Consider the following 19,573-nt stretch of genomic DNA (forward strand, 5'->3'; position numbering starts at 1 on the left):
CTGTTCCTGGAAATGCTGTTCATACCAAGGACAGCCCTTTGGCAAGCATGCAGACTTTGTTCCTCTGTCTACTTAAGCAAGCTTCGCTTAGGGGGCAGTAGCAGGTGCACACTTCCTTCTAGCCAGCCACCACTGGACACTCTCCCTTCAAGTAAGTCCCAGTAAACCTATATGTCCTGTTTGCAGTCTCTGGGTCATTTCTTTGGTCTCTAGGAATGATACTCCACTGTCCTAGCTCAGCTGGGCTTTTGGCAGAACAGAAGTGATACATGAATTAATCCAAATTGACAAATTGAATTAAAACTGTTACAGAGGACACTGGTTTAGAAGTCAAGTCTTAGTAACACAAATGGATTCCAACTCCCATCTCATCCCAAGATGTCTTCCTCAGGTGATGGTGTGTGTCTCAAATAGGCTGAGTGATGTGTATGGTGGGGCTTCCTGGTGCTGGGAAAAAGCTGAAGATGAGGAGGATTTTCCTCTGTATTTAAGTGGATATTAACACAATTATTGCAATCAGCAGCAAAAACAGTGACTAAAAATGTACAGTCAAACTGAAAACTCAAAGGCTATATTAGGAGAAAGTGTGGACAACATATGTGATGGACAAAGGGTTGGTCCGAACAAGCATTTTAAATGTCCAAAAAATTCACTAAGAAAAGGTGAATAACTAAATGAATGAGAAAAGTTACACTGGATATTGATGTGCAACTGACAGAAGAGAAATATCAAAATGTCAATAAAAATTTTAAAAGCATATCAAACTGGCTGGAGGTCAAGGTGATACAGATGGGAAAAAAACTAAGGAGGCCGTTGAGTATTCCCACACATTCAATTGGCAGCAAATAAAAATCTAACACTACAAGAATTAGTGTAAACTGGAGAGAACTATTTTGATAAATAATTTGACTCATTTGATACCCTATGTGCTAAATTCCACTTTTTAACACAGAGAAGTTTCAAGCATCTAGGATCAGATGTTCTATACAATTGAATGCTAACAAACAGCATAGCCTTACCATACCTAAATGAAATGGATAGGCATGAAGTTTAGTATTACAATCAAGATATAAAAACAAATCTTATCGTCACGTCATTTATAAGAAACTCAAAATATGAAAATTAAGCAGTATGCTGTTTTGATAAGTTACCTTGTACTCTATTAAAATTCTAGGTGCTGATAAATAAAAAGAATCATCTTGGAGGTTAGCAATGGGGTTAGTTGGAGTATTATTGTAACTTTGGTTATATGCTTTTCATTTTTTCAGAGTTTTTGGGTGATTAGCTTTTCTGCCAGTTTGTCCATTTTAGTTTCTATTGGTTTTAGCTTCCATCTTGTTTCAGCAATTTTGCCCTGACATATTCTAGCACATTTTTAAGACTATTAGTTGAATATAAATTTTGTACGTGATTCATACTTTAAGACACTGAAGACTTTTCAAAATAATTTTTAATTAGAAAATATTTTTGTTTCAATTAACCCATTGTCTATAATGAACACAGAAATCAATGGACTTTTTTGAAATTTGTTTAGACAACTGAAACTTGCCTCATCAATGAGATAAATCTCATGTGTTTGAGATACACAACTTTGTGATAAAATAATCAGCTCTCAAAGATGTCTACCTTCCAATCCCTGCAACCTGTGAATATGCTGCACAACATGGAAAAAGGAGATGATGGTCCCAGATAGAATTAATGCTGCCTGTGGGATGACCTAAAGATAGGTAGACTATCCTTCATGATCCAGGGTGACCCAATGAAAGCACAGAGCTCCTGAAAAGTGGAAGATGACAGGGTGAGAAGGAGTAAAGCAAGTTCCTGGCTTTGACAGGGAGGAAAGTGACCATTTCCAAGTAAAGATGGCCTCTGAAAGCTGGAAAAGGCAAGAAAACCGACTGTATCCCAGAGCCCACAGAAATGAACACAGCTGTGCTGCCATCATGAATTTAGCCTAGTGAGACCCCATCTTGGACTTTAAAGTCTATATTAAGATAATAAATGTGTTTTATCTTAAGCCGTTAAATTCATGTTTATTTATTACAGCGGCAATAGAAAGCTAATAAAACACTTTTAAGTTTTTCTGGATTTTTTTCCAGTTTTATTGAGAAATAATTGACACACATCATTGTCCAAATTTAAGGCTTGCAGTATAAAGGCTTACTTTTCATATATTGTGAAATGACTATCACAATAGGTTTGGCTAACATCCATTTTCTTATGTGGATGCAATATAACAACAGAAAAAAAGAAAGAATTTCCTTGTGATGAGAAATCTTAGGATTTACTCTCTTAAGTTTCCTAGATAACCTACAGCAGTGTTAGGCGTAGTCATCATTTTGTATGTTACTTCCCAGTACTTATTTACTTTGTAACGGGAGGTTTGTACCTTTTGATCATCTTCCTCCCCTTCCCCCTCTCCATCCCCCACCTCTGATAACTACAAATATGATCTATTTTTCTGTGAGTCTTTTTTTTTTTTAATTCACATATAAGTGAGATCATACAGTATTTGTCTCTGGCTTGCTGGCATATTTCACTTAGCACAATGCCTTCAAGCTCCAACCATGTTGTCACATATAGTAGGATTTTTTATGACTGAATAATATTCCATTATATATATATATATATATATATATATATATATACCAAAACTTATTTATCCATTAATCCACTGATGAAAACTTAGTTTGTTTCCATGCCCCAGCTATTTTAATAGCTGCTCTAAACATGAGTGTGCAGATATCTTTTTGAGTTGGTGTTTTCCTTTTCCTTGTATACTATCAGAAGGGAATTGCTGGATTATATGGTAACTCTTCTTTTAATCTTTTGAAGATTCTCCATACTATTTTCCATAATACTTGTGCCAATTCACAGTCTAACTAATAGTGCACAGGGGTTCCTTCTTCTCCATATCCATGACAGCAATTGCAAGTTTTTGTCTTTTTGATCATGGCCATTTTAACAGACACGAGGTGATATTTCACTGTGGTTTTAATTTGCATTTCCCTAATACCTAGTGATGTTGAGCAGCTTTCCATGTAACTGTTGGCATTTTGTATATCTTTGGAGAAAGATCTATCAAGATCCTTTGCCCATTTTTTAATTGTTTTTTTATGTTGTGTTGTATGAGATTTTACATATTTTGAATATTAATCCCTTATCAGATATATGATGTGGAAAGATTTTTTTTACCATTCTGTAGGTTGCCTGTTCACTTTGTTGATGGTTTCTTTTTCTCAGCAAAGCTTTTTAGTTATATTAGTTTCATTTGTTTATTTTTGATTTTATTGCTTGTGCTTTAGGTGTCACATACAAAAAATCATTACCAAGACCCATGTCAAGAGGCTTTATTCCTCTGTTTTCTTCTAGGAGTTTCATGGTTTCAGGTCTTATATTTAAGTGTTTAACTCATTTTGAGTTAATTTCTGTGAGTGGTCTAAGATACGGGTCCAAATTCATTATTTTTCATGTGAATATACAGTTATCCCAGCACCACTTATTGAAGTCTGTCTTTTCTCTATTGAGTATTCTTAGCTCCCTTGTCAAGTATTGGTTGACCATATGTGCTTGGGTTTATTTCTGGGCTCTCTATTCTCTTCCATGATCTATTTGTTTTTCTGCCAGTATCATACTGTTTTGATGACTAAAGCTTTATACTATAGATTGAAATAGGAACTGTGATACTTCCTGCTTTATTTTTTTCTGAGGACTTCTTTGGCTGTTCAGGATCTTTTTTGGTTCCATATAAATTTTACAAGTAATTTTTCTACTTCTGTAAAAACTTCCATTGGAATCTTGATAAAGATTGCATTTAATCTATAGGTGGCTTTTGGTAGTATTGACATTTTAGCAATATTAATTTTTACTACACATGAACAAGAGATACATTTTCATTTATGTATGACTTTTATTTCTTTGGTCAGTGTCTTGTGTTTTTAGCATAGGGATCTTTCAACTCCTTAGTTAAATTTATTCCTAAGTATTTTATTTTTTGTAATGCTGCCATAAATTGGATCAATTTTTTGTTTCTTTTTCAGAAATGTTATTGTTAGTTTATAGAAATGCTAACTATTTTTGTGTCTTAATTTTGTATCTTGCAAATTTACTGAATTTATTCATTAGATCCAACAGTTTTTTGTTTGAGTCTTTAGAATATTCTCTATAAAATATGTCATCGCCAATAAAGACTATATTTCTTCTTCTTTTCCAACTCTAATATATTTTCTTTTCCTTTCTTGTGTGATTTCTCTATCTAGGACATCCAGTAGTATGTTGAATAAGAGTAGTGAGGGTGGGCGCCTTTGTCTTGTTCCTAATTTTAGACAAAAAGCTTTTATCCTCTCACTACTGAGTATGATGCCAGCTGTGGGGTTGTTATACATGGTCTTCATTAAGTTGAGGTATGTTCCTCCTATGTATAGTTTGTTAAGAGTTTTTATCATGAATGAATGTTGAATTTTGTTGCGTATTTTCTCTGTCTATTGAGATGGTCATATGATTCTTTTCTTTCATTCTATTGATGTGATATATCACATTATTTGATTAGTTTATATTGAAACATTCTTCACCCTGGGGATAAATCCCACTTTATCATAGTGAATGATCCTTTCACGTGTTCCTGAATTTGGTTAGCTAGTATTTGATTGTGAATTTTTGCATCTACATTCTTTAGGGATAATGACTTGTAGTTTTCTTTTCTAACTGTGTATTTTCCTGTTTTAGTATCTAGAAAATGTTGGTCTCATGAAATAAGCTCAGGGCTGATCTCTCCTCTTAACTCTTGGGAAGAATTTTGGAAGGAACAATGTTAATTCTTCTTTAAATGTTTGTTAAAATTCACCAATAAAGCCATCTGGTCCTGGGATTTTCTTTGTTGGGAGATTTTTGGTTAGTGGTTCAATCTCCTTACTAGTGATTGGTCTATTCCAATTTTCTACTTCGTTTTTATTCAATATTAGTAAGTTGTATGTTTTTAAGAAGTTTTCTGTTTCAGCTAGGTTGTCCAGTTTGGTTGCTCATAGTAGCCTCTTATGATCCTTTTAATCTCTGTGATAACAATTATAATGTCTCCTTTTTCATTTATAATTTTGCTGGTTTTGGTCCTTTTTCTTTTTGCCTTGGTTAATCTAGCTAAAATTTGCCAATTTTGTTTATCTTTTTAAAGAACCAAATCTTAGTTTGGTTAATCTTCTCCCATGTTTTTCTTTCCTCCATTTTATTTATTTCTGCTCTCATCTGTATTATTTCCATTCTTCTGCTAACTTTGGACTCAGTTTGCTCTTCTTTTTCTAGTTTCTTAAGGTATAGTGTTAAGTTGTTTTGGGGGGATCTTTCTTGCTTCTTAGTGTAGGTGTTTATTGCTATAAATTTCCCAGTTGGAACTGCTTTTGCTGAATCCCATAAGTTCTGGTATGTTGTGTTTCCAATTTTGTCTCAAAAACTTGTTAATTTCCCTTTTAATTTCTTCTTAGATTCATTTACTGTTCAGGAGAGTGTTGTTTAATTTCCATGTGTTTGTGAATTTTCCAGTTTCCATGTTATTGATTTCTAATTTCATGCCATTTTGTCAGAGAAGATACCTTGGCATGGCTTCAATTTCTTGAATTTGCTGAGATTTGTTTTGTGGCCTAAGCTATGCTCTATGCTATGAAAATATCCCATGTGCACTTAAGAGGAATGAATATTCTGCTGTTGTTGAATAAAATGTCCTGTATAAGTCTGTTTGATCCATTTGGTCTGTAGTGTTGTTCAAATCCAGTTTCCTTATAAAGTCTCTGTCTGGATGACACAACCACTATTGAGAGTGGGGTATTATAGTCCTAACTATTAGTGTATTACTGTTCAATTCTCCTTTTAGCTCTGTGGGCTTTTGCTTTATATATTTAGATTCTCCAATGTTTGCTGCATAAATACTTACAATTGTTGTATCATCTTGATGTGGCAACACCTTTATCATTATATAATTACCTTCTTTGCCTTGTTTTCCAGTTTTAGTTTAAAGTCTTTTATTTGATATAAGCATAGCTAACCTCTGCTTCTTTTCTGTTAAGCCTAGCTTGAAGTGCCTTTTTACATCTTTTCATTTTCAGTCTACATATGTCTTTAAACCTTAAGTGAGTCTCTCATAGGCAACATATTGTACTTTTATTATTATTATTATTCAGCCATTCTTTGTCTTCTGATCAGAGAATTTAATCCATTTAAATTTTAAACAATTATTGATAGGTAAAGACTTACTATTGCCATTTTGTTAATTACTTTCTGGTCGATTTGTAGATTCTTTGTTTCTTATTTCTTGTCTTAATATATTTTTTTTGTGTATTGATGTCTTTTGGTACCAGCATGCTTTTCCTTCTTTACTGTCCTCTTTTGTGTAACTAATACAAAAACAAAACAGGGAAATTCTGATAAATTGTTACAGCCAAGAGAAGCATAAGGTGACAAAATAAATAAATGTAATGTGGTCTTCTGGAAAGACAAAGGACAATAGGTAAAAACTAAAGAAATATGAATAAAGTGTAGACTCTAAGAATACTATACATAAATATCAGTTCTTTAATTTAAACAAATGTAACATATTAATATAGAATATTATTAATAGCAAAAGCTTAGCATGGTTTATTTGTAAATTCTTTATTCTCCCTTGTCAATTTTTCTGTAAACTGAAAATATTTCTAATCCTTTTTCCTTCCTGCTGCTGAAAACACAAGGGAACTTTTCTCTGAAATGTATCATGAGGATCGAGTTGAAATCCTGTAGGTAAAAATCACAGAAGTGTAGAACCCCCCCATGACTACAACTTATTGGAGTTTTTAACTGTCAGAGTTGACCACCTTGAACCTCTAGCAACTTGTTGGTTACAGTTCAGGTTTTCCAACTCCAGCACTCTTGGAAGTTTCTGCTCACGAGTGTCTGCTTAGGAGAGTCTGGAAGATGACAGCATAGGATAATCCTGAACTCATCTCCCTCCACAGACACAACAAACCTACGACTACCTGGGGAACATGTTCCCCTGGGAGAGATCTGGAAACTAAATAAAAATAACCTCCACATCAATGGACAACACAGAGAGGGGTGGAAGAAGGAGACATAGAGCCCTTTGAGGACTTCATGGTCAGGAACAGTCTCAAAGGTTCAGAGATTTTCCTATATGAACAGGGAGTTAGAGCCCTGCATTAGGCACCCCATCCCTTAGATCCACCACAAGAGAAACAAGATCCCAAATTCCTGGCTTTAAAAACTAGTGAGGAATATGCTCAGCAAAATTATAGAACTTCAGGGAAAGGAAAAGCTGCTCTTGAAGGGCCCATACACAAATTCACTCAACTCAGAAACCAGCACAAAAACATGAGAGAGAAAAGTTCATAGTCCAGTGGTAAAAGAGATTCACTTACTAAGTTCACAGCATAGCCAAGAGAGGCAAAAGTGGCTGGGTTCACTATCCAGGGACTGAGGAACTGGCTACACTTCCTATCGTGACCTAGATCAGCCATGGTCACACAGATGCTGACAGGCATTGGAATCCTTCCTCTAGCCTATTAATACAGGGTTCTGCCCCACCCACTAGAGCAACTAAGGCAACTGAACATAGCCAGGCTGGGCAGTAGCCTGTCCCTCTGACTGGCCCCATCTACCAGTGAGCCCAAAGCAGACTTGTACCACTGGTCCTCACAAACAGCCACACAGAGGATCTGTCCCACCTGCAATGCCTGAACCAATTGCACACTGCCATGCCTGGGGCCTGCCTTGCCAATCAGCACACCCGATGTTGCTGTGCACTGCAGGGCAGTGTAGGTAGTTTACACTAGTGGACTGCTTCACCCAAAAGCAAGATGGCAACATCCATGTAGCATGCTGCTAAGCTCATCAGAAGCCTGTCTCACCTACCAATGCAGTCAAGGCAGCTGAGCAACTCAGGGCCATGCGTTCAGCTACAGCAGGGGCCTGCAGCAGTTGTGTGCATGTGGACTTAGCAATCAGATACACTGGGACCCTGAATCACTAAAAAATGCAATAGTCATGCACCACCAGGCTTCACATCCAGCCATATCAGGGGCTTGCCCCACCCTATACATGGCTGTAGCAGCTGCATGTGGCCTCACCTCACAATTTGCCAGCCCAGGGCCCAGCCCAGTTTGCGTGCATGCCTACAGCAATACCAACCCTGCCACAGCAGAAGGGCACATGCAGCCCACACAAAGGAGACCCTTGAAGGATTTGGAATGGGTGGTGAGAAGGATCATGCTGATAGGCCCCTTCAAAAAGCATTCTTATATAACACCATATTTTCAACACCAGGAGATGTAGCTCATGTACCTAATACATATAAGCAACATAGAGAAGTAGGCAAAATGAGGAGACAAAGGAATATGTTCCAAATAAAATAGGACAAATCCACAGAAAAAGAACTAAACAAAACAGAAAAACTATCTATCTGATAAAGAGTACAAGCTAATGGTCATATGGGTGCTATCTGATCTTGAGAGAAGAATAGTTGAACAAAATGAGAATATCAGCAAAGAATTACAAAATATTAAAAAGAACCAATCAGAATTAAAGAATACAATAAAGGAAATGAAAAATTCACTGGAGGGAATCAACAGCTGAGTAGATGACACAGAAGAACAGGGTAGCAATCTGGATGACAGAGTAGACAACATCACTCAAGCTGAACAGAGAAGTAATTTAAAAGAATTAGGACAGCCTAAGGGAATTCTGGGACAACATCAAGTGTACTAACATCCAACCACTTTATGGTTAATCTCAGAAAAAGAAGAGACTCAAAGGGGCAGAGAAACAATAGCTGAAAACATCCCTAACATGGGGAAGAAAACAGACATCCAGGTACAGAAAGCACAGAGAGCACCAAACAAGATGAACTCAAAGAGATCCAACCCTACACATTATAAATAAAACGTCAATATTGAAAGGTAATGAGATAATCCTAAAATCTGCAAGACAAAAGCAATATTACATACCAAGAAAACCTCTTAAGGCTATCAACTGACATTTTGATGAAATCTTGTAGGATAGAAGGGAATGAAATAATATATTCAAATTACCGAATGGAAAAAAACCCTAGAACCAAGAATACTCTACCAAGCAAATTTATCATGCAGAATGGAAGGAGAGATAAACAGTTTTCAATACAAGCAAAAACTTGGGGCCAACCCCGTGGCACAGTGGTTGATTGTGCACGTTGCCCTTTGGCAGCCCAGGGTTCGCCAGTTCAAATCCTGGACGTGGACAGGGCACTGCATGGCAAGCCATGCTGTGGTAGGTATCCCACATATAAAATAGAGTAAGATGGGCGTAGTTGTTAGCTGAGGGTCAGTCTTCCTCAGCAGAAAGAGGAGGATTGGCAGATGTTAGCTCAGGGCTAGTCTTCGTCAAAAAAAAGAAAAAGAAAAGACAAGCCAAAACTAAAGGAATTTATCACAAATAAATTGGCCTTAAAAGAAATGTTAAAGGGACTTATTTAAGTGGAACAGAAAAAGCCACAAATAGAACTAAGAAAATTATAAAAGAAAAAATATCTCTGGTAAAGGCAAATCAACATTAAAGGCAATGAATCAATAACTTATAAAACTAATATGACGGTCAAAAGTTACAGGCACTAAAAACATCTATAACTGTGATATAGAAGAGGTTAAGGCATTCACAAAAATAAAAAAAGGTAAAATATGATGTCAAAACATAAAACATGAAATTGAGTAAAGTGTAGGGCTTTTAGTAAGAGGTCGAACCTAAGAGGTCATCAATGTAATATAGATTGCTATTTACATAGGTCATTATATATATATATATATATATATATATATATATAAACTTCATGGTAACCACAAACCAAAAGCCTATAGTAAATACGCACCAAGAAAGAGGAATCCAAAGATAATACTAGTGAATGTCATCAAATCACAAGTAAAAAGAACAAGAGAAGAGGAAAGGAAGAGAGAGGAATTACAAAACATCCAGAAAAAAGTAACAAAACAATAAGTACATATTTATCAATTGCTATTTTTAATGTAAATGGACAAATGCTCCAATCAAAAGACATAAGGAGAATGAATGGTTAAAAAAGCAAGACCCATATATATGCTGCATGCGAGAGACACACTTCCAACCTAAAGACACTCACAAACACAAGTGAAGGCATGGAAAAAGACACTCCAAGCAAATGGAAATGAAAGGAACAATTTCACAGAATGTTTCATCCCCAAATTGTAAAACATACATTCTCTTCAAATATTCATGAGACTTTCTCCAAGGTAGATCACATATTACACCACAAAACAAGTCTCAACAAATTTAAGATTGAAATACTATCCAGTATTTTTTTGACCATAATGGTATGAAACTAGAAATAAACTACAAGGCAAAAACTGGAAAAGTCACAAATATGCAGGGGTTGAAGAAAATGCTACTGAGCAATTGTTGGGTAACAAAGAAATTAATGAAGATATCATAAAATATCTTGAGACAAATAAAAATGCAATGTGCCAAAATCTATGAGATACAGCAAATAAAGTACTAAGAGGGAAGTTTATAGCAACAGTGCCTATCTCAAAAATCAAGAAAAATGTCAAATAAACAATCTAATAATATACCAAAATGAACCAGAAAAACAAGAATAAATGAAGTCCAAAATCAATAGAAGGAAGAAAAAAATAAGTAGCTCAGTATAAATAAATGAAATAGAGACTAAAAAGAGAGTATAGAAGATCAATGAAGTTGAGTTGTTTCTTTGAAACGATATACAAAATTGACTAGAAAATGCTCATCAAATAAAATAAGAAAGAGGGGAAATTACAATAGATATCATTTAAATTCAAGGAATTATCAGAGAATACAATGGAAAGCTATATGCCAAAAAATTGGGTAATATAGAAGAAATGGATAAGTTCTTAGAACCCGTCAAAACTGAATAAAAATAAATAGAGGATCTGAATAAACCAATTGCTGGTAAAGACATCAACCATAATCAAAAAACTCCCAAAAACAAACATCCAGAACTAGATGTCTTCCTTTTGAATTCTACCAAACATTTAAAGAAGACATAACATCTAATATCTATCCTTCTCAAACTGTTCCAAAAAATTGAAGAGGAAGGGAAGCTTCCTAACTCATTCTACAAGGGCAATATTTCTCTGATACCAAAACAAGACAAAGATAACAGAGAAAAAGAAAAATTACAGAACAATATAATGATGAACATAGATACAAAAATCCTCAACAAAATATTAGAAAATTAAATACAACAATACATTAAAATAATCATAAGACATGATCAAGTGGGATTTATTCCAGGGATGCAAGGATGGTTCAGCATCCTCAAATCAATCAATGTGATACACCACATTAACGAAATGAAGAATAAAAATAGCATGATCATCTGGATAAATACAGAGAAAGCATTCAACAACTTTTAGCAAACTTTTATAATAAAAACTCTGAATAAAATATTTATGGAAGGAAGTATCTCAAAATAATAAAGACCATATATAATAATCCCCCATCTAACATCATACTCAGTGATGAACAACTTACAGCTATCCTTCTAGGATCAGGAACAAGACAATATTGCCCATCATTTTTTTGTACTTTATCAAAAATAAAGTGTTTCGTGCATCAAAGGACACGACAAGAAAGCAAAAAGATCACCTACACAATGGGAGAAATATTTCTGATAAAGGTTTAATACCCAGAATGCATATAAAGATCTCTTACAACTCAACAACAAAAAGGTAAAGAATCTAACTTAAAACTAGGCAAAAACTTAAAGGTACGTTTCTACAAAGAAGAGATAAAATGTGCAACAGCCACATGAAAACATTTTCAGCCTCATTAGTCTCAGTAGAAATGCATTGATACCTTTTCATACCCATGATAATGACTAGAATCATTTAAAAAAGAAAATAAGTGCTGGCAAAGATGTAGAGAAATGAGAAGCCTTGTATATTGCTGGTGGGAATGTAAAATGGGGCAGCTCCTGTGGAAAACCGTTTGGCAGTGCCTAAATTAAAGAACCATAACTATAATACGACCCAGCAGTTTTACTGTAGGGTATAAACCCTAAATATACAAAACAGGTTTCAAACCAAGTATTTTACATGAATATTCCTAGCAGCACTCTTCACAATAGCCAAAAGATAGAAACAACAAAATTGCCCATCAATAGATAAATGGGTAAACTGAATGTGGTGTCACCATAAAATGAAATATTATTCAGTCATAAAAATGAATAAAGTAGCTAGATGTGCTACAACATGAGTGAACCTTGAAAACATGAAGCTGAGTAAAAGAAGCCAGACAAAATGCTCCATGATTCCATTTATATAAATATACAAAATAGGCAAAGCCATACAGACAGAAAGCAGATTAATGGTTGCTAGGAGATGGATGGGAGGGAAAGTGAGGACTGATTTCTTAATGTGTACAGAGTTTCATGTTGGAATTAACAAAATACTCGGGAACTAAATGGTGCTAATATTTGTACAGCATTGTGAAATTACTAAGTGTCATTAATGGTAAGTTTTATGTGCATTTTATGAGAATAATTTTATTTTAGTGATCAATACCTTACTAATAATTTCAATGGTAACTCAATGCAGAAATTTTTATCAGTTATTGTTAAGGGAAACTTTTAGTTTAAAAATCAATTCATATATACATTTTGTTGTAGGTAACTATGATAGAGTATTGAATACAAATTTTCAAGAATAAAATACACTACATTACTATAGAATTTTATGGGGAAAATGTGAGGAGAATATGATATAATGCAAACTCTTTTTTATTTACTAATAAATATATTTATTCATAAAATAAAATTTACTAGTAGAGATAGCACCCATGACTCCGTTAGAACACTTGGGGGTCTTGGAGAGTAGTATGTGCCAATCAGATATTAACAATATTGTAGAAGTGAATGTTCACTATAAGAAAAAGCAATACTACTATCAAATATTCCTAGTGACTTCAGTGTGCTGGGCAAATTTCTAAGCACTGTATGTGTATTGCATCATGGAGATCTCTAAATTTCATTCAGTTCTTTGGAGATAAACATCTATGAAATTCACCAGTGTAAACTCAATACATGGCATAATGCTTGACCATAGTAGCTGCTGATGATATAAATGCACTGTATTAGAATTTTTGAAAAAAATATAAAGGTATGTTGCTAAATGAGCACTTAATATATTACTATAAAATGCATTTTCTTGAAGATTTGCTTACAATTCTAGCACAGTGTAGCCCAATTTAAACTACACTGTTCTTGGTTTTTTGTTTTCTTTTCCTCAGGGTTATTGAGATTGACATGCTCTGTAGGTTTAAGGTGTAAGGCATGTTGATTTGAGAGACTTATATATTGCAATATGATTACAACTGTACAGTTAGCTAACACCTCCAATACATCATACAATTACATTTTATTTGTGTTGAGAACATTTAACATTTACTCTCAGCAATTTTCAAATATATAATATAGTACTGTCACCTATACTCACAATTCTGTGCATTAGATCCTCAGAATGTATTCATTGTCTAACTGGAAGGTTGTACCTTTTGACCAGTATCTCCCTATTGCCCCCAGCCCCATTCTCTACTCTCTATTTATGTTTGGCTTTTTTAGATTTCACACATAAATAGTAGCATGCAAAATTCGTCTTTCTCTGTTTGCCTTATTTCACTTAGCCATAATGCCTTCAAACTCCCTCCATTTTGTCACAAACGGCAAGATTCCCTTCTTTCTCTTGGTTGAATAATATTCCATTCTCTATATAAATATATATGTATATTTATATTATTTATATACATATTATATACATATATACATATACCACATCTTCGTTATCCATTCATCCATTGATGGACACATAAGTTGTTTCTATATCTTGCATATTGTGAATAATACTGCAATAAATACGAGAGTGCAGATATCTCTTAGCACTCTTGTTTTCACTCCCTTTCGACAGATATCCAAATATGGGATTGTTAGATTATATGATAGCTCTATTTTTAATTTTTGAAGTAGTGTTTGCACTTTTTCTCAAGTGGCTGTATCATTTTATATTCCCACCAACAAAGCATAGGAATTCCCTTTTCTCAACATCCTACCTGTACTTGATACGTCTTGTCTTTTCAATGATAGCCATTCTAACAGTTGTGAGGTGATATGTCATTGCGATTTTGATTTGCTTTCCCTAATGATTAGTGATATTGAGTATCTTCTCACTTACCTATTAGCATTTGTGTATCTTTTTTTGAAAAATGTCTATTCAGTTCCACTACTCATATTTTAATTGAAATATTATTTTCCATTATGGAGTTGTATGAGTTCTTTATGTATTTTGGATATTAACTCCATATCAGATACACGACTTGAAAGTATTTTCTCCCATTTCATAGGCTGTCTTTTATTTTTTTATGTTTCATTTTATTATGAAAATGCTTTTGAGTTTGATGTGGTCCCACTTATTTATTTTTTCCTTTGTTTCTTGTGCTTCTGGCACAATCGTTGCCCAAACCAAGGTCAAGGAGCTTTTCCCTGTTTTCTACCTGAAGTTTTATGATTTCAAGTATTCTATTTAAGTCTAATCCACTGTGAGTTCATTTTTGTAAGTAGTTTCAAATGTTTGTAAATTCATTTGTGTAAGATAAGGATTCAATTTCATTTTTCTGTGTGTGGTTGTCCAATTTTCACAATACTATTTGTTGAAAAGACCACCCTTTTCCTATCAAGTATTGGTGGCTCCCTTGTCAAATATTAGTTAACCATATGCACGTGTTTTTTCCCCTAAGTTCTCTAGTATGTTCCACTGATATGTGTATGCATTTTTATGAGTAATATACTATTTTGTTTACAATATCTTTACAGTATAGCTTGAAATCAGGAAGTGGTGACCCTTCCTGTTTTCTTCCTTCTCAAGACTGTTTTCACTATTTAGGATCTTTTGCGGCTAGATACAAATTATAAGGTTGATTTTTATAATTCTGTCAAAATGTCATATTGGAATTTTGACAGGAATTGCATTGACTCTATAGATGGCTTTGGTAGTATGGACATTTTAACAATATTAACTTTCAATCTGTGAACATGGCATATGTCTCCAAAGGTTTGTATCTTTTTAAATTTCTTTCATCAAAATCCTGTACTAGACAGTGTTCTGATCTTTCACCTCCTCCATTAAATTTATTTCCAAGAATTTTATTGTTTTTGTTATTATTGTGAAGAGGATTGTTTTCTGTACTTCTTTTTCAGATATTTCATTGTAGTGTATAGAAATGCACATAATTTTTGTATGTTAATTTTATATGCTGAAATTTTACTGAATTTGTTAGGTAGCCTCAAAAATTTTTTAGTTGAATCTTTAAAGTTTTTTGTAAGATCATATCATCTTCAAATAACAATATGTTACTTATTTCTTTCCAATCTGGATCCCCTTATTTCTTTATCGTGCGTGATTGCTCTAGGTAGGGCTTCTAGTACTATGTTGAATAACAGTGGTGAGAGTGGGCTTCTTTGTCTTGCTCCTGATCCTGCAGGAAAAGAATTCAATATTTCACTATCGAGTATGATTTTAGTTCTAGATTAGTCATATATTGCCCTTATTATGTTGAAGTATTTTCTTTTATATCAAATTTGTTCAGAGCCTTTACCATTAAAGGAGGTTGTACTTTGTCAAATGATTTTGCTGCATATATTGAGGTGATCATGATTTTTATCCTTTGTTCAATTCGTGTGGTATAGAAAATGTTTCAATTTGAGCATATTGAGCCATCCTTGCTCCCCAGAGATAAATATCACTTGATCATGGTAAATGATCCTTTTATCTTGCTGTTGAATTATGTTTGCTAGTATTTTGTTGAGAAGTTGTGTGTATATTCTCAATGATATTGGCCTATATTTTTCTTTTCTTGTAATGTCCTTTTCTGTCTTTGGTATCAGAGTAATGGTGGAATAATAAGATGAGCTTGGTAGTGTTCCTTTCTGTTCAATTTTTTGGAAGAGTTTCTGAAGGATTGGTGTTAATTCTTCTTTAAATGTCTGGTAGAATTCACCAGGTAAACCATCTAGTTCTGAGATGCTCTTTATTGAAAGATTTTTATCTCCTCACTCATTATTGTTTTTTTCCCCTATATTTGTATTTCTTCACAATTTGGTCTTGTTAAGTCGTATGTTTCTAAAAAGTTATCCACTTTTTCTAGCTCATTGCATTTGTTGGCATATAGTTTTTCATAATAGTCTCATGATCTTTTGTATTTCTGTGTATCAATTTTAGTATCTATTTCATTTCTGATTTTCTTTATCTGCACCTTCACTCTCTCTCTTTTTTTATTTTTTGTGGAAGATTGGCCCTGACCTAACGTCCATGCCCATCTTCCTCTACTTTATATGTGGGATGCCTACCACAGCATGGCTTGTCAAGAAGTGCCATGTCCGCACCTGGGATCCAAACCGGTTAACCATGGGCCATGGAAGCGGAACCTGGCCCCATCATCTCTCTTTTTTAATCACTTAATGTAGCTAAAAGTTTTTCAATTTTGTTTATCTCTTTTAAAAAAGAGCTCCTAGTTTTATTGACTTGTCTATTCTCTATTTCATTTATTTCAGTTTTATCTTTGTTATTTTCTTTTTTCTGCTAACTTTAACCTTAGTTTGCTGTTTTCCTGGTTGCTTCACATGTAAAGTTGGATTATTTGTTTGAGATTTTTTCTTACTATATGCGTATCACTCTAAACTTTCCTTTCCAAACTGCTTTGGCATTATCCAATAGGTTTTGGTATCTTGAGTTTCCATTTACATTTGTCTCGAGATATTTTTCCATTTTCGATTTTGAATTCTTTGAGCTATGGTTTGCTCAAGAATGTGTTGTTTAGAGTCCACATATATGCAAATTTTTCAGCTTTCCCCTTGTTATTAACTTCTAGTTTCATATTATTTTACTCATATAAAATATTTGCTATGATTTCAATGTTCTTAAATATGCTCATAGTTGTTTGGCCTGATATGTCATGATATATCCTATAGATTGCCCCATGCGTACTTGAGATGAATGTGTATTCTGTGGTTGTTGGAAGAAATGTTCTATGTATATTTCTCTGGTCAAATTGGTCTAAAGTATGGGTCAAATCCCACATTTCCTTGTTGATTTTCTGCCTGGATGATTTGCAGACGTTGAAATATCCTTGTGTCCCTGGTTTAAATCCCACTTGATCATGGTGCATGATCCTTTTAATGTATTACTGCATTTGGTTTGCAAATATTTTGTTGAGGATTTTTCCATCTACGGTCATCAGTGATATTGGCTTGTAATTTTCCTTCTTTTTCATACCCTTGTCTGGTGTTGTTATCAAGGTAATGTTGGCTTCATAGAATGATTTAAGAAGTATTCTGTCTTCTTTAATTTTTTGGAACAGTTTGACAAGAATGGATGTTAAATCGTTGAATCTTTGATAGAATTCTCTAGAGAAGGCATCTGGTCTTGGACTTTCATTTTTTGGGAGGTTTTTGATTACTGTTTATATCTCTTTTTTTTGTGTTCAGTCTATTCAGATTATCTAATTCTTCTTGATTCAGTTTTGAGAGGTTGCATGAGTCTAAGAATTTATCCATTTCTTTTGGATTACCCAATATGTGGGAATATAGTTTTCTGAGTATTCTCTTATAATCCCTTGCATTTCTGCAGTATCCATTGCAATTTCTCCTCTTTCATTTCAAATTTTATTTACTTGAGGTTTCTCTCTCTTTTTTTTCTTAGTGAGTCTGGCCAAAGGTTTTTCAATTTTATTTATCTTCTCAAAGAACAAGCACTTAGTATCATTGATGCTTCCTGCTGTTTTTCTACTCTCTACTTTATTTATTCTCTAATTTTTATTATTTCCCTTCTTCTGCTGACTTTGGCTTTTTTGTTGCTTTTTTGCTACTTCTGTTAGGTGTAGTTTAAGATTACTTCTTTGAAATTTTTCTTGTTTTTTGAGGTGGGCCTGTATTGCAATAAGTTTCCCTCTTAGAACCACTTTTACTGTATCCCATAACAGGTGATAGGGTACAACATGTATTTTCATTTTCATTTGTCTCCAGTTATTTTTTATTTCTCCTTTCATTTCTTTATTGATCCAATGGTTTTTCTGTAGCATATTGTTTAGTATCCACATATTTGTTGCTTTTCCAGTGTTTTTCTCGCAGCTAATTTCTACTTTCATAACACTGTTGGTCAGAAAATATGCTTGATATGATTTCAATCTTCTTAAATTTATTGAAGCTTCTTTTGTTTCCCAACATATGGTCTATCTTTGTGGATGCTCCATGTGCACTTGAGATGAATGTATATTCTACTGTTTTTGGATGGAGTGTTGTGTGTATATTATATATTTTGCATATTAACTCCATATCAGATACATGACTTGAAAATATTTCTCCTATATTTTCTTCTAGGAGTTTTAAGATTTCATATCTTACATTTAAGTCTTTAATCCATTTTGAGTTAATTTTTCTGTATCATGAAAGATAATGGTCTGTGTTCATTCTTTTGCATGTGGGTGCCTGTTTCCAGAACAAAATTTATTCAAGAGGCTTTCCTTTTTCCATTGTATGTTCTTGTCTTCACTGTCAAAGATTACCTGTCCATAGATGTATGGTTTTATTTCTTGGCTTTCAATTCTCTTCCATTGATTTGTGTCCATTTCTGTGCCAGTAACATGCTGTTTGGATTATAGCTTTGTACTATATTTTGAAGTCAGCAATTGTGATACCTCAACCTTCTTCCTCAGGATTGCATTGGTTATTCAGGGTCTTTGTTGCTCATTATCAATTTCAGGATTCTTTGTTCTATTTCCATGAAGAATGTCACTGGGATTATGACTGAGATTGTATTGAACCTGTAGTCTGATTTAGGTAATATGGACATTTTAACTATGTTTATTCTTTCAATCCAGGAACATGGAATATCTTTCTATTTCATTATGTCTTCTTCAATTTTTTTCAATACTATCTTATAGTTTTCAGTGTATAAGTCTTTCACCTCCTTGCTTAAATTTATTCCTAGGTGTCTTATTCATTTTATTGGATTGTAAATGTTATTTTAATTTTAAGTTATCTTCCTGCTAGTTCATTATTAGTGTATAGAAATGCAAGTGATTTTTTATGTTGATTTTATACCCTGAAACTTTGCTGTAGTTGTTGACTGTTTCTAAATGTTTTCTGGTGGATTCTTTAGGGCTTTATATATGTAGAATCATGTCATCCACAGTGAGAGTTTTAATTCTTCTTCTCCAATTTGGGGCCTTTTTATTTCTTCTTCTTATCTAATTGCTCTAACTAAATCTTCTAGTACTGTATTGAATAAGAGCAGTGAGAGCCTTGTCTTCTCCCTGTTCTTAGAGGCATGGCATTCTGTTTTTCACCATTAAGTATGATGTTGGCTGTGGGTTTGTCCAATGTGGCCTTTATTATCTTGAGGAACTTTCCTTCTATATGCATTCTATAGAGAGTATTTATCATAAATTTGTGTTATATCTTGTCAAATGCTTTCTCTGCATCTATTGAGATGATCATGTGATTTTTATT

The sequence above is a fragment of the Equus caballus genome, chromosome 27 (assembly GCF_041296265.1).
Source record: "Equus caballus isolate H_3958 breed thoroughbred chromosome 27, TB-T2T, whole genome shotgun sequence".
Classification (NCBI taxonomy): domain Eukaryota; kingdom Metazoa; phylum Chordata; class Mammalia; order Perissodactyla; family Equidae; genus Equus; species Equus caballus.